This window comes from Bos indicus, chromosome 10 (genome assembly GCF_029378745.1).
Source record: "Bos indicus isolate NIAB-ARS_2022 breed Sahiwal x Tharparkar chromosome 10, NIAB-ARS_B.indTharparkar_mat_pri_1.0, whole genome shotgun sequence".
Taxonomy (NCBI): Eukaryota; Metazoa; Chordata; class Mammalia; order Artiodactyla; family Bovidae; genus Bos; species Bos indicus.
Genome location: NC_091769.1, coordinates 88,053,905 through 88,067,366, shown reverse-complemented (window position 1 = coordinate 88,067,366; position 13,462 = coordinate 88,053,905). Strand labels below are relative to the sequence as shown.

The 13,462-nt window shown below is 50.1% G+C and overlaps 1 long non-coding RNA gene across 1 annotated transcript; it reads right to left on the bottom strand.

Moving 5' to 3' along the window:
* Nucleotides 1-7,518: 7,518 nt before the first annotated feature.
* On the bottom strand, nt 7,519-13,462 carry LOC139185391 (uncharacterized). The gene is made up of 2 exons (XR_011569025.1): nt 8,405-13,462; nt 7,519-8,186 (listed from the first exon to the last, which is right to left on the bottom strand). It is a non-coding gene; the product is annotated as an uncharacterized lncRNA (long non-coding RNA).

The following is a 13,462-nucleotide window of genomic DNA, read 5'->3' as shown; positions in this document are numbered from 1 at the left end:
GGAGGGGTAGAGAAGACTTATGAGCTACAGACGAGGAGACTGAAGCTCAAAGGGTTTAAATGGCCTGTCCAAGGTCATTCCACACGCGGCAAGTCCAAGATGCAGGAAACTTAGCTCACTGCTGTATCCGAAACAGCTTCTGACATGGTCTTGGAGGCTGGGTTGGCTCAAAAACTAATTGGCTCCCAAAACCTAACTTACCTGTCACTCATTTTGTCTGTCACTCACTGTCAGTCATCCCTCCAAAAAACCTGGCAAGTGGCCAGGTGGGCCACAGGTACTCCGTGGGTGTTGGGTTCAACATACCAGGCAGCAGCAATCACGTTATGCTAAGGAGGAATCCCCCTTCCCGCCCCAGGGCTCCAGAGCAGGCAGGCCTGCACCTTTTGCCCTCAGCCAGCAGGGGGCGCACACACATTGTTTCCAGTGGGCTTCGCACCAACCTCCCCGGGTGCCCATCGCGGTCTTCCCCGCCTGTGCCTGTGGGTTGCACACACAGGGCACCCCCTGCCCCGCACACCTTGAACCAGCCTGTTTAATGTCAGGAGCCTTCCAATTGTGCAGTTGTCCCCAGCAGGCAGCCCCCCAGCAATGCATAGTATCTAATATTTACTGAGTGGTTTCTAACCCAGGCACCTGGCTAGGCACTTGACAAGCTTCACCAACTTTACAAAAAAGAATGCTAAGCTTGTATTTTCACCTCACTTTAAAAACAAGAGTATTGAGGTTTGGGGCTGTTAAGTGGGTACCCTTAAGACCTCCCCTTTCTGCTCCAAGGTGGGGAGAATGTTTGGGGCGGGGGCCGGGGCGGGGCACTGGCTGAAGCCAAGGCCTCCAGAGAGAGCAGGATTGGAAAGAACCCTCCCTAGAAGAGGACAGTTCCTACCCCAGTTCTGCTCCCCAAAGCTCTGGGCGGGCCCCTGGAGCAGGCCTGCCAGCTTCGTGCCGCTCTGGTGGGGCACCCAGGGACACTTCCTCTTCGGTGTCCGTTCCAGCCACCTGGCACACACGGGGGGGTGTCCTGGGTGGTGACGCTGGCAGTGTAGTGGGAAGGGGAGGGCCGGCCTCGTGGGAGGAGAGAAGGCATCAGGGCACATCACGGTGGACCAGCTGGCTCACACCCCCTCTGACATTTTATGTGTAAGGAAACAAACTCAGACCGGGGAGGCCACTGGCCCAAGGTCACCTAGCTTGTGATGGCAGAGCCAGGGCTGGAACCCCGGTCTTTGAATGACCAGGCTTTAGCTGACCATGCTATTTGGGGCCTGGAATTGCCTCTTTCCCACCACCCAACTGCCCACCACGTCCCTGCCATGCTCCATGTCAGACCCTGCCCCTCCTGATATAGGCCCGGCTTCCTGCCCTCCTTTTGTGAGAGCTTCTCTCCCTGTGTTGGAACCGTGGCTCTTTAACTGGCCTGTTGCACCTGCATTCTATTCTGGGTTAACTTGCCTCCTCTCTCCCCAGTGGATTTTGAGACAAGCGCCAAGGGATAGGGCAGTCCAGTGGATACGGCACTGAGCCAGGCACTCAGACACTTGAACTTGAACTTGGCTGAGTTGCTGACTTGCAGTGTGCCTCAGGGGAGGTCACTTCCCTGGGCCTCAGTTTCCCCTGTGGTCTCAGGTCAGGGCGTCTCAGACGCTGTCCGTGGAGTCTGCCTCTGGCCAGAGAGGACGGGGCCCTGCACCAGATTCAACAGCAGAAACCTTGCTTTTTTTTTTTTTTTAAGTATTTGGGGTTTTTTTAAGGTAGAATGGAGGAAGGTTCTGAGGCTAAGAGAAGTTTGAGCACTAATTTGAGGTCCTTTCTACTCAAATCTTGCTGTCCTTTGTATCTCTCTCGCCCCTAGTCGGCTAGCTGGGGTATGACATCTTGCACAGGATAGTCTAGATAAATATTTGCTGACCAAATTGAATGTCAGCCCTGGGAAGCAGGGCTGTGCTGAAGCTGACTGGGCAGAGGGGCCAGGCAAGAAGTAAACAGCCAGAGGGCAGCTGGAGGGAAAGGGGGCCTGAAACCAGACCTATGAAGGAAGAAGGCCTTCATAACAAGGGCGAGACCGCCTCGCATCTGTAGCTTCTGCCCCGCTTCCTCCTCCGGGTTGTCTGCTGGCTTGCCCCGACAACCCTCCTGCGGGGGCTACGGTGTCCTTGCACACACCCTGCCCCGTGCCCTGTCAGGGCCGCCCACACAGCTGGGCGGACATGAGTCTGGCAGACACTGGTGTGGCTGAGCGCTCCTGGAACGAGGTTCAGAAAGGCCATGGGGCTGGCACGGAGGAGAGCTCTGGCCCGGTCAGCCGGCCAAAAGTCAGGCGGGACGCCCGGCCCCAGGGCCCCCAAAGGCAGGCCTGTCGAGGTGCTGAAGTCTGCGGGGCCTCGCTGGGTACTCTCGGAGGGGTGGATGTTGTGCGCTTTCTGTCAGTGGCAGGCCACGTTCTGCGTAGTGTGGGCATGTTAGTTCTGCTTCCAAATCTTGGCTCCTCCTGGAGCTACAAATTACACTCTAGCCTCCGTCCCAGAGCAGGGCTTCCATGCTTCAGGGTAATCAGGGACCACCCCGACTGCACAAGTGTGGCCGCCCACGATCAGAAAATCCTGTGTCGTGCAGGGTTTAATTCTGACCAGGGTAAGAGGAAGCCTGAGCAGTACAAAGGAATGCCATTTTTACAGTGCCAAGAAGCCCCATCAGGACGCTTCCTGACATAACGGACGAATTTCACTGTCATCTTAGTTGTCATTGCAGTGCCCACCCATCTCTGTGCTGCTCTAAACCTCACTGCATAACCATCGGTCATGTCTTTGGGGTCCTTCATGCGTTCACCTCAGAACATCTCAGAGGAAGCTCCTTAATAATTGCTAAGAATTAAACATGTGCAGGTACTTTATCAACTTTATTTTGTTTAGTCATCACCACTACTCTGCGAAGTTGATCTGTTAGAATCCCTTTAGCTACAAGTAACAGCAACCTTAACAATATTGGATGAAGATGGGGTCCCTCACTGAACAGTGAAGGGACTGATGATCTCAGAACAAAGTCCAGAGATAAGTGGCCCCAAGTGCTGAATGATGCCACCAGGACCCCAGTTCTTCCCACAATTCCGTTGTCATCCTTAGCGTGTTGGCTTAGTTCTCTAAGTAGTTGCCTTCATCATAACAAAATGGCTGCTGTGGCTCCAGCCATCAATCCAGACATAATGGCCAACTGCATAAGGACAATTGTTTCCTTCATGTTTTAAGAGGAAGGGAATATTTCCTAAAACAACTCTCCAGACATAGCCCCAAAGATCCCTCCCTACATTTCATGGACTAGAACTGAGCCATAGATCCATCCCCCAAAGAATCCCTGGCAAGGGGAACAAGATACCAAGATTTATTCCGACTAATTAGGGTTTCCCCCTTCTCGACCCTGTGTACAAGGAAGAGGGGGTGGATTCCTGAAAAAAAAGTTCAGGGCACTAAGGAAGAAAGCGACTATTGGGTGGTTATCAACAGTATCTGCCACACAGGTAATTATTATCTACATTTTACAAACAGAAATGAAGTAATGACTTAAAAGTCACAGTAAGAGGGAGACTTCCTTGGTGGGTCAGTGGTTAAGACTTGTATGCCTCACAGTGTGGCCAAAAAAGTAAAAGTTACAGGAAGAGGCCAAGTTAGGATTTGAGCCCAGAATTGTTCAACTCTAAAGCTCTTTCTACTATAGGATGCACAAAACACTATTCTATATCTCCTTGTGAGTAAGAAAGATTGTTATATGCACCTCTATTTCAAATTCTTGCTGGAACAAGGAACAGTATAAATGCTCAGACACACATCTTATTTTACTATCAATAAAATTATCAGAATTTACATTAAGGTATGTATTTATTAGCATTTATTTAGGGCCTTCTAGGTGGCTTGGGGATAGAAGGGTAAGCTCTGGCCCTAAATTTCATGAATCCCCAGTTGGGGAGTTGCAAGAACAGATAACAATACTTTGTGAAGTATGCAGACTGTCACTGAAGAAAGAGCAGGGATGTGCTGGAGACCAGTTTCACAGGAAAGGCAAAAATACTGAGTTGGGCTTTGAAACATGCATAGAAGTTTGGTCAAAGAAGATGGAGGGGAAGCATTCTCTCTAGGCAGAGAAAAGAGCCCTGCAAAGGCATAGGGCTTGAAAGTTCATGCGGCGTTCATGGAACAAAGGGGGATTTAATGTGGTCAGAAAGGAATTGAGGGGCAGGAAGAGGCAGAAAGGAGATTGGAGGCAGTTTCCCAGGGGCCTTGCGTTCTAAGCTAAGGAGTTTGCCTTGATTCTGTTAGGCGCCTGGGAGATTTTTTTAAGCAGGAAAGTAATGCGATCAGATTTGAGTGATTTTGAAGACTTGGAACCCGTAATGAACCCAAGTGAATGTGAGTGGGCAACGTGAAAGAAAGGAATCAATGGTTCAGACACAGATGCATGCTTCAGACATGTGGATCCCTGTGCAAGTTAAGTCACAGAGAAGGAACGAGAGCTCTCCCCACATCAGCACCACATCCGGCTGTCCTTGGGGCCCGATGTGCCCACACTAAGGTGTGTAGGAGCTTCCAAGGCGGGAGAAAACCACAGAGACTGTGAATAACTGGATTCTGTGTGTGTGCTCAGTCGTGTCTGACTCTTTGCGACCCCACGGACTGTAGCCCACCAGGCTCCTCTGTCCGTAAGATTATCCCCGGAAGAATACTGGAATGGGTTGCCATTTCCTTCTCCAGGAATAACTTGATTAAAGTATCCATACTGAACGAACATACTGACTCTGAGATTACTACTAAAAGGTCACATTGTTTACTATATTTTAGGCACTCTGCTAAATACTCGATATACGTTATCTTATTTAATTTTTACAACAATCTTATAAAGAAAACAAAGTAAAAGTCTGTCTGACTATGCGACCCCATGGACTATAGCCCGCCAGGCCCCTCTGTCCATGGAATTCTCCGGGGAATTATACTAGAGTGGGTAGCCATTCCCCTCTCCAGGGGATCTTCCCAACCCAGGGATCAAACCCAGTCTCCTGCATTGTAGGCGGATTCTTTACCATCTGAGCCAAGGAAGCTTGTGATAAATCACATTGCCAAAATTTGATGTGTATAATTTATGAAAATAGGAGGAACCTGGAGGTTGGCACGAGTTACACAATCACATAGTGTGGACTCTGGATTCAGACTCAGCTGTGTGTGATAAGGACTCTAGAGTAAGGCAACCCTGAGTTGTAACTGCAGCCACCACTTATTATTACAGCTGTGTGACCTGGGACAGGTTGCTTGACCTCTCTGAGCTTCCTTTTCTTTATCTATACAGTGCGGATAATAACGGAAGCCCCTTCCTTAGGTGTGGATTGGAAAAGAGAATGCATTAAAAAACTCTAATACAATGCCAGACATAGAAGAGGTGCCCAATGAATGCCAGCTGTGCCAGTCATCATTGTTATTACTATCCAAAGGCTGGGCTGTTAAGCACCTTCCCAACCCACTGTGGAGCTTCCCAGTTGGAACTATGGTAAAGAAACCACCTGCCAATGCAGGAGATTGAGATGCAGGTCTGATCCCTGAGTCGGGACGATCCCCTGGAGGAGGGCATGGCAACCCATTCCAGTATTCTTGCCTAGAGAATCGCCATGGACAGAGGAGCCCAGCGGGCTACAGTCCATGGGGTCCCAAGGAGTCAGACATGACTGAAGTATCTTAGCACGCGTGCACAACCCGCTGGGGGCTGGTGTGTGTGTGTGTTAGGGATGTGGGGGGTGGAGCCTTCTGAAGTCAGTCTGTTCCCTGGGCAGAAAGGAAAGAGACTCTACTACAGGAACCATGACAATGTTATTGGTAAATAATCTTCAGATTCACAGGCCAAGCAGAGCCAGGAGCTGTGTCCTTTGGTTTCCAGCACTGCAGACCCCTGCTTGCTCCTTCCTCTCTTTAGGTCTCTGGGCCCTGCCGGCCACAGAGGATTGACTGAGAAGGAAGCCGCCTTCGCACTGAAGGTTGGCTGGAGCGGCTAGCTCTGCCCTCATTCAGGGTGGCCCTCCTATGGAACTGTTCCCACTCCTTTTCTCAAGAACCAGCGTCAGTGGAGTGTCTTTCCAGGAGAGCCCGGCTCCCTTTACTTTCAAGAGCTGTGTCTGCCGGTGAGGGGTCCTCATCAGCCTGGGTCTCACGGACGCGCCTTCTGGTTTTGTGTGCAGATGTTCCTGATACATGCGTGCATGCAGCTGTGTTTGTGCTTCTGGTCCCAAGGAAAGTTGTGCTGGCATGGGCTGGGGGTTGGCACCACCTTGGCAGCAAGAGCCCCAGGACACCTTTTTTGTCCATTACATTCCACGCCTGGCTGGGCTCTCTGCCTGCTGGGTGAGTACTGACCCCCTGCACTTTTCCAGCTAAATTTCCAAGTGTTCTTTAGGCAGAAATTACAAGTGCTGTTAACTTGAGAACGAAGTTCGGAGCCTGGCACCCAGCTGTTCTCCGCCCATCTCCTGGAGACTGGGGTGCTTCACACACAAACTGACACAGAGGCAGCTGCGGTCACGAGACTGAAAGATGAGAACTGGTGGACCGGCTAAACCATACCTTCGTCTCAGCGCTTTTTGGGTGTGCACAGACCTTTCCGGTACCGTCTGCCCTTTTGCTTGGCCGGCCTCTTGCATAAGACCTGGCTGCCCCCAGCTCAGTCTTTCTAAAAAACATGCTTAGTCCCCCCTCCAGAGAAACTCAAAACACAGACACTCGTTATGCGTTTTCCTGGAAGCATTCTATAGCTCCAGCCTGGGAAAGCTTCCAAAAGTTTTCTGAACCAAAGATAATAATAATAATAATAAAGAGGTGGGGGAGGAGAGAAGTTTGGGCAAACGTTCCAGTTGATTAATGTTCAAGGGAACAGACTTGGATTGTAGGGAAAGAAAAAAGGAAGGGTTTTCCAGGTCAATTTAAACATTTGTGCTGTTTGCTTTAAAGGCAATTCCAAAATCACTGGCCTCCCCAGAGCGATTTTTTTGGAATCTACCCAGAGGGCAAAAACTTACCGTCCCTTCCCCCATCTGGAAAGCTTTCACACCAGGGGCCCTACTCATTCTTGAGCTCTGGCTTCAGAGAGAAGGACTTTTCCAACCTTCCAAGATTCCTTGCCCTCCCTCACCCGGGTGACCCACAGGAGTTTCGTTTGCTCCACCCTGCAGCAGCTGCATTCCAGCTGTGGCGTCGTGAGGAAACATTTAAGAATCCTCTGGCCAGAAAGGTAGATGAGAAATGTGTCCTCATGACACCTGAACGTGGGCGGGGATCTACAAACAGAGACACCCCGAGGAACAGATTCTGGACTTTGGGTTCCCTAGGCGAAGAGCCAGCTGTCAGCTAACAGGAAAGGTTTTTAGTGGTCTTACGGATAAACGTGCTGCCTGCCCCCTTCCCCTCCCCCCCCCCCCCACCCCCGCTGAGAAATGCAAGAAAAGGAAAGTCAAACAGATTTGTGAGGCAGTCAAAAAATATTTTCACTTACTCATGAGCGCTCATCTTTTTAATTAAAGCACAGCCTCTTGCTCAAAACAAGCCTTTGGAACAACAGAGTAAACAGAACCTTAATTTAGGGATTTGCCAGCTGATGTTGACTACTGTGGGAAGGTTACAGCAGCAGCTTCGAGACAGACGGTGGGGCGAATGTCTCCTAGGAACTTGCCTTGTCTTCCAAAGATGGGAGGGTTCAGGTGCAGAGAGGGGGACCTCAGAGGCCAACCAGGGTCCTTTAAGTGATTCGAAGTTGGCCAGACAGGGCAAGCCTGAGCAAATGGCTTTTCTGGAAGTTGAAGCCCTCAGCAGCTGTCAGGACAAATGCCACCAGGCCATCCTGGTTTCTGGGAGTGCTCAGCCTTAACTGGGGTCTCTCCCTTCGGTCTCTTTGCCATCATATTATCTTCCGCGACTGCACCGCAGCCCCTCAGGTAGAGGATAGCCCACCTCACTATCTGGCTCGAGAACAGCTGGCAGCAGCTGCTGAGCTCCACACTGTTTTATCCTGGCCTCTTCATTTCCTGGCTCTTGAGATTCCATCCCTTTTCCCTAGCATCCACGGTAGCCCAGCCAGACAGCAACAAATTAACCGCCATGGAAATGCTCTGAGAACTCAGTATCCAAGGTGAGGACCTCCATGAAGTCCTCCACGAATTCCTGGTGCTGAAAACGGATATGGAAATTTAGTAGGACAGCTGGGGCCCTGTGTCCCAGGGAGGCCCCCCTCCCACCCCCGCCAGCTATTGTGAAAGCTTCCTTCTACCTACTTCTTCCTGGTTCTGCTGTCCCACTTCAGACACTGCCTTACCATCCGCCACTTAACATCCCAAGGTCACCAGTGCCTTGGCCAGCACCCCACCCCCACCCCACAACCCACTCACTTTCCACGCGTGTCCTTTTAGATGCAGTCTGGATGGTTGCCATGGAGAGCACTCCCACCCCTGGTACCTTTGGGGGCTCTGAGACCCCAGAAGGAAAGCACCAGGAAACCCCAAATCTGCTCCCTCCTGAAAACAATGACTTCCAGGGTCCGTGCCAGACACATTCACAGGACCCGAAATAGACTCATTGTCCTCTTGTGCAATATCCAGGAATTTGGTGAAACTCATCATATTTCAGGTTACCGATAATGCAAGTTTGGAAACTGAAACAGGAAGGAACACAAGCTGAAAAAGCTTTTATCCAGCCCACAGCATTTCTCTTGCCAGATGCAAGACAGTTTGGTGTTTTTCTCTTTTTTTGGTTGTTGTTGTTTTTTGTTTTTTTCCAGCAGTACTTTGGTGGGGTTAAAATTAGCTGGCAGCATTCTGGTCACATGCTAGACAGCAAAACAAAAGGGAGTTGTTCCCTGGCAGCCCCTGAAGCAGACCTTCCTAATCCATGGACTTCTGGGAAGCCCACTCCTTGGGTCCTGCAACAGAAGGGCCACACCACCGACTCCCCTTGGTCATTATCCTACTCTAACAGGCAGAGCTTGGGTAGGGTCTAAGCTGTTTGGGATCTCAGGGTGTGCCTCCATTTAGAAAGACACTGAGGCCCCAAAATGGCTTTTTCGGATCTTCCCATTTGGGAGAGGAAGGTTGAAAAAAGGAAGAACTTTTGTAGGCAACAAAGAAGCAGACACCACAAGGACAGAGAGAGATGGGGGGAAGTGGGGGGAGGAGATAGTGTCTGCAATGTGAGCATGGGCACCACCTTCTGGGGGCACGGGCTGCTCTGGGCATGGGTAAAGCGTGAAATCATACATCTGAGCTCCACGTAGCCAGCACTTTGGATAGATTCTTTATCTATGGACCCTGCTGATAGGGGCTCATCATGGTCTGCTTTGTTCTTTCCAGCTTAAAACTGTCACCAGAAGCCCTGGATGAAAAATACAGCCTCTGATTCATACACACAGTCAGGAAACATCCCTTGCGTTCAGTGCAGAAACATGTCGGTCAACCTGGGAAAGAAATCACCACCGCGAAGTATGCTTTTGGCTTGCCAAAGCTTAGCAGCTGTGAGAGCCAAAAATTCAGCTGCCTGGATTTTCTGGGGAAGGTGGGGGTGAGTATTGAGTGGGTGGGTGGTATGGGGTGGGGGTGGGAGAGAAAGAGGGACTTTCTGAATCACCTGATTTCTGCCTCCAATTCCTGTTTAATTCCAAGCCAGAACCCACCTCGAAACGTCTCAAAAGCCAAATGCTCCTAAAAATTGCATTCAACACTATCCCTTCCAGCCTCGCGCCTGCTGGCAAGGTGAAGCAGATGGCTCTTATTGATTAATTTATTTATTTGGAAGGGGCTCCTCGAAGTAAGGAAATTCCAGCGAGACAGAAAGCCTAGACCAGAACTGCCATGACAATCACAAGCAGACAATTAGAGACAGGCAGGTTAAAAGACACTGCGGCGAAGCCCCAGGAACCCGGGCATTTTCCATCTTTCTCCCATCCAGCCTCCATGTCAGCCATGCATTTATGAAGAACTACCTCATTTGGTTCAACCTTCTGTGGTATTCAAGGGTTTGTGTGAGCTCTGTAGAGCCTGCTTTGTCAAAGGGGCTTCACAAACCAAACAGGCCTCTGACTTGGTTCTTATCCTGAAGCCCTCATTATACAGACAGACCCAACAGAAATTCCCACTGCCTTAATGCCCAGTACAGAAAGTCCTCTTTAATAAACATACACCATTTTTCAGTGGAACAGCCTCAAGGTGTCAAAAGTACATAAAGGTCTGAAAGCTGAAACCCTAGATAAACAGTATGCTGAAATATATTTAGCAGAAAATATTGAAAGCCACAGGAAAAATATGTTCTCTTCCTGGGATGTTAACGAAGGTTTAGGTTCAGGAAACCTTCAGGAAATAGCGAGTTGGGTTGAGAAGGAATACTGCTCAATGTAAATAAATCACTAAACCTCCTTGGCCTCCACAGGCCTTTGCTGGAATGGAGTATTTCATTTTTTCCCCCCATTAAACAGGCCACCCGGAGAGTTGGTATTACAGATCTGAACTTGTACCAAATCTGAGTGTGCTATTTTGTTTCTGTACATTGAATCAGACGGTGTTTCAAACAGAAGCTTGGGCAAAATGGGGGTGGGGGGGAAGCAGCCAACCAGACAGGCGCACCCTCACTCTCAGCATAAATCAAAGACCTGTTCCACCTCCTATCACCCAACGTCTTGTCTCTGACAGTGACATACCCTCTGTTTTTGTTGCCTAGGGTGATGTCATGCTCATTCTAAAGCCCAAGAGTTCTAAGGGACTGGGTTGCCTCTGCTGCAATAGGATGCCTTCAGAAAGACCCAAGATTTCCTGAAGTCTCTGGGTAGGTAGGGAGAACAAGGAAAGGAACGGGCACCCAACTCTCCCCAAGATGGATGCTCCATGATGTAAGTGGCTGGCTAAAATATCTGGCATCGTTGCCGGTTTAAGTTGCCAGCCAAATATTATTAAAAAGATAAAATAATACACGCAACTGTGCAGAAGGCAGGACTGGTGTGTTTACATCCGGGTTGTGATGACTCAAAAGACTTGGACTTGCTGAAAAGCTCTATTAAAAACACAGCTTTGTGAGCTCCCCCACCCCGCCCCGCCAGGGAGCAGAAGGAAGCAGGAGAGGGGTGGCGATTGTTTGGGTGGGAGGTGGGGGGTTTGGAGGGTATGGTGACCTGCCCAGGGGATGGTTAAGGAGGCCCGTGGGGCTGCCGGTGGCACTGAAGGCCAGGGAAGTGCTCAGAGGCTCACGAAGCTCGGCACCAGAGCGGGGAGGGTTAACCTTTTTTTCCAGAACATTGATTTCACCATCTCACCGACTCGCGGGAGGCGGGGCGGGAGCGCGGAGCGAGAGCCTGCCGCGCCGCGAGGAGGCTGCGGATCACAAGGCCATTCTGATAGCCTCCCGTCCCCATGGCAACCGCAACGGCATTTATCAGTTCCTTCTGCGCACAGGCACAGCGAAATCTGCATTGCACATGGCAGGCTTCCAGCATCCCGAATGAAAGAGCACTTTGAACGGCTGCCAGGTTTGGGAAGGAGCAGAGCTGTCAGGGCTGCTTAGAGCTGGCAGTTTATACCGGGGAGGCTCTCGCTTCCCAGAATCCTTCGGGCCTGGCGCGCTGCCAAGTGCTTAGCGGAAGCTAAAAAGTAACTCGTTCCCCTCCCCCTCCCCGCGCTCCCTCCCCCCCTCCACGCCATTCACCGCAGCAGCGCTCTCAAAAATTTTCCACATGTCCTGTGTCACCCAGTGCAGCCTGTACAATGAAAACCAGAACGCCGGCTCCCCATGGCCGGTCTTTTATTAATCACTGGGGGAGGGAGGCCAGGCTGGGATCAAGACACTTTACAGTCTGGAGCACCAGGTCTCCTCTGTACCTGCCAGAACCCACTGGGTGTGAACCTGTGTGCGGTGTGCGTGTGTGCATGTGCCTTTTTTCGGCCTGAAAAATACATTAATAAAAATAAAAGCAGCTCCAGGACTGTAGACACCCTGAGTAGAGCTTGTAGACACCCTGAGTATGGGACCGCCCCCCGCCCCGTAGGGTGGTTGGGGTGGGGGGTGCGGGTTTTGGTTGGGTGCTTCTCAGCTTTCATTTAGGTTGGGGAATTGAGGTCATGCAGGCAGCGTTGTTCAGATCCAGCCTTTCCAAGAGCCTTGGGGAAGAGGGTTGTTATTGAGAGCGGAGTCTTTTCCGGAGCTTTCCTCGAATCTCGGGTGTCCGCGGTGAGAGCTCTGAGACCACCGATGGGAAGGAAGCTGGGAGATGATTTTCAATGGAAAGTTTACCCGATAAGTTCTGACTGTCAGGCACAGCCCAGAGCACAAGGGCTTCTACTAGCAGAAGCCGCAAATTGGCAAAGCATTCACTGTGCTGAATCTTTTTTTTTTTTAATCATAATCTACACTGAGATCAAGGGCTTGGGCTTTATTTTCCAGCACAAATAGAACGAAAATTGTCTGCTGCTTAGGCGGTTGGATAGAGTTCAGGAAAACTATGTCTGGCATTAATTCCAAAGTGGAGGTTTTGGTTCAAGCGAGGCCCATTAATTTCAGTAAACTGTTTTCACTAGTCCAGACCCTGCTGTGCAAGGACTATTTATTACCTTTTGCTAACCTGATGTCTTCAGAGTTGTAAAGCAAAGGGGAAAAAAAATCCAGGGAGGAGACATCTATATCTTGAATCAAATGGGTTCTGCACCTTGCCTTTGGGGGCCATGTTTTATGGGGCATTTTCTGTCCCTGATTTTTCTTAATCAGACTTTTTCTTTTAAATCCATCTTGCAATGAATTTGAGGGAGAAAAAAAATCCTGATGGAGAGGATCCTGGCGAAAGCAAATATCTGTCTCCTGCCTCCTTCAGAAGGGTACCTCCCAGCCACAGGGATGTTTTGTGTGTCTGTCCCGGGCTTCCAGGCTGCAGGTCCAGTGCAAAGCCCTGACATGAGTCACCCTGACCATCCGGTCTAAAATACACCAAGACAGTCAATTTTGGCGTTTGTTCTCCCTAGGAATTTTACTAGCTGCCTTAGAAAAGCACATAAATTGCTTCCCCCTCCTCTTTTTTCCATGCCTCCTCTCTTCATTCCCACCCCTCCCCAGTCCATGTTGATGTCATTTCAAAGGCAAGGATGAAAAGGGGGGGATTTGTCAGGCGGTCAGGTTTGTGAATGTGTCTTTCCAGCCCCCAACACACACACACACACACACACACAGAGGTTTGTGAATGTCTTTCCAGCCTCCAACACACACACACACCTGAGAATGTTAATCAGAATTAAAAGCTAGTCAGTACTATTAAAGCATCAAACATGAAGACTTAGAGAAGGAGGGGGCTTATGAGGGGTAGAGGCAGTGGAATGGAATATACGGAATATAATTCAGTCCTCTGCGCCGACTTGTTAAAATAAAGGAGGGGAAAGGTAGCACCAGTTTGGTTAGCTTGTCAAATGTCAGAATTTCTGGTC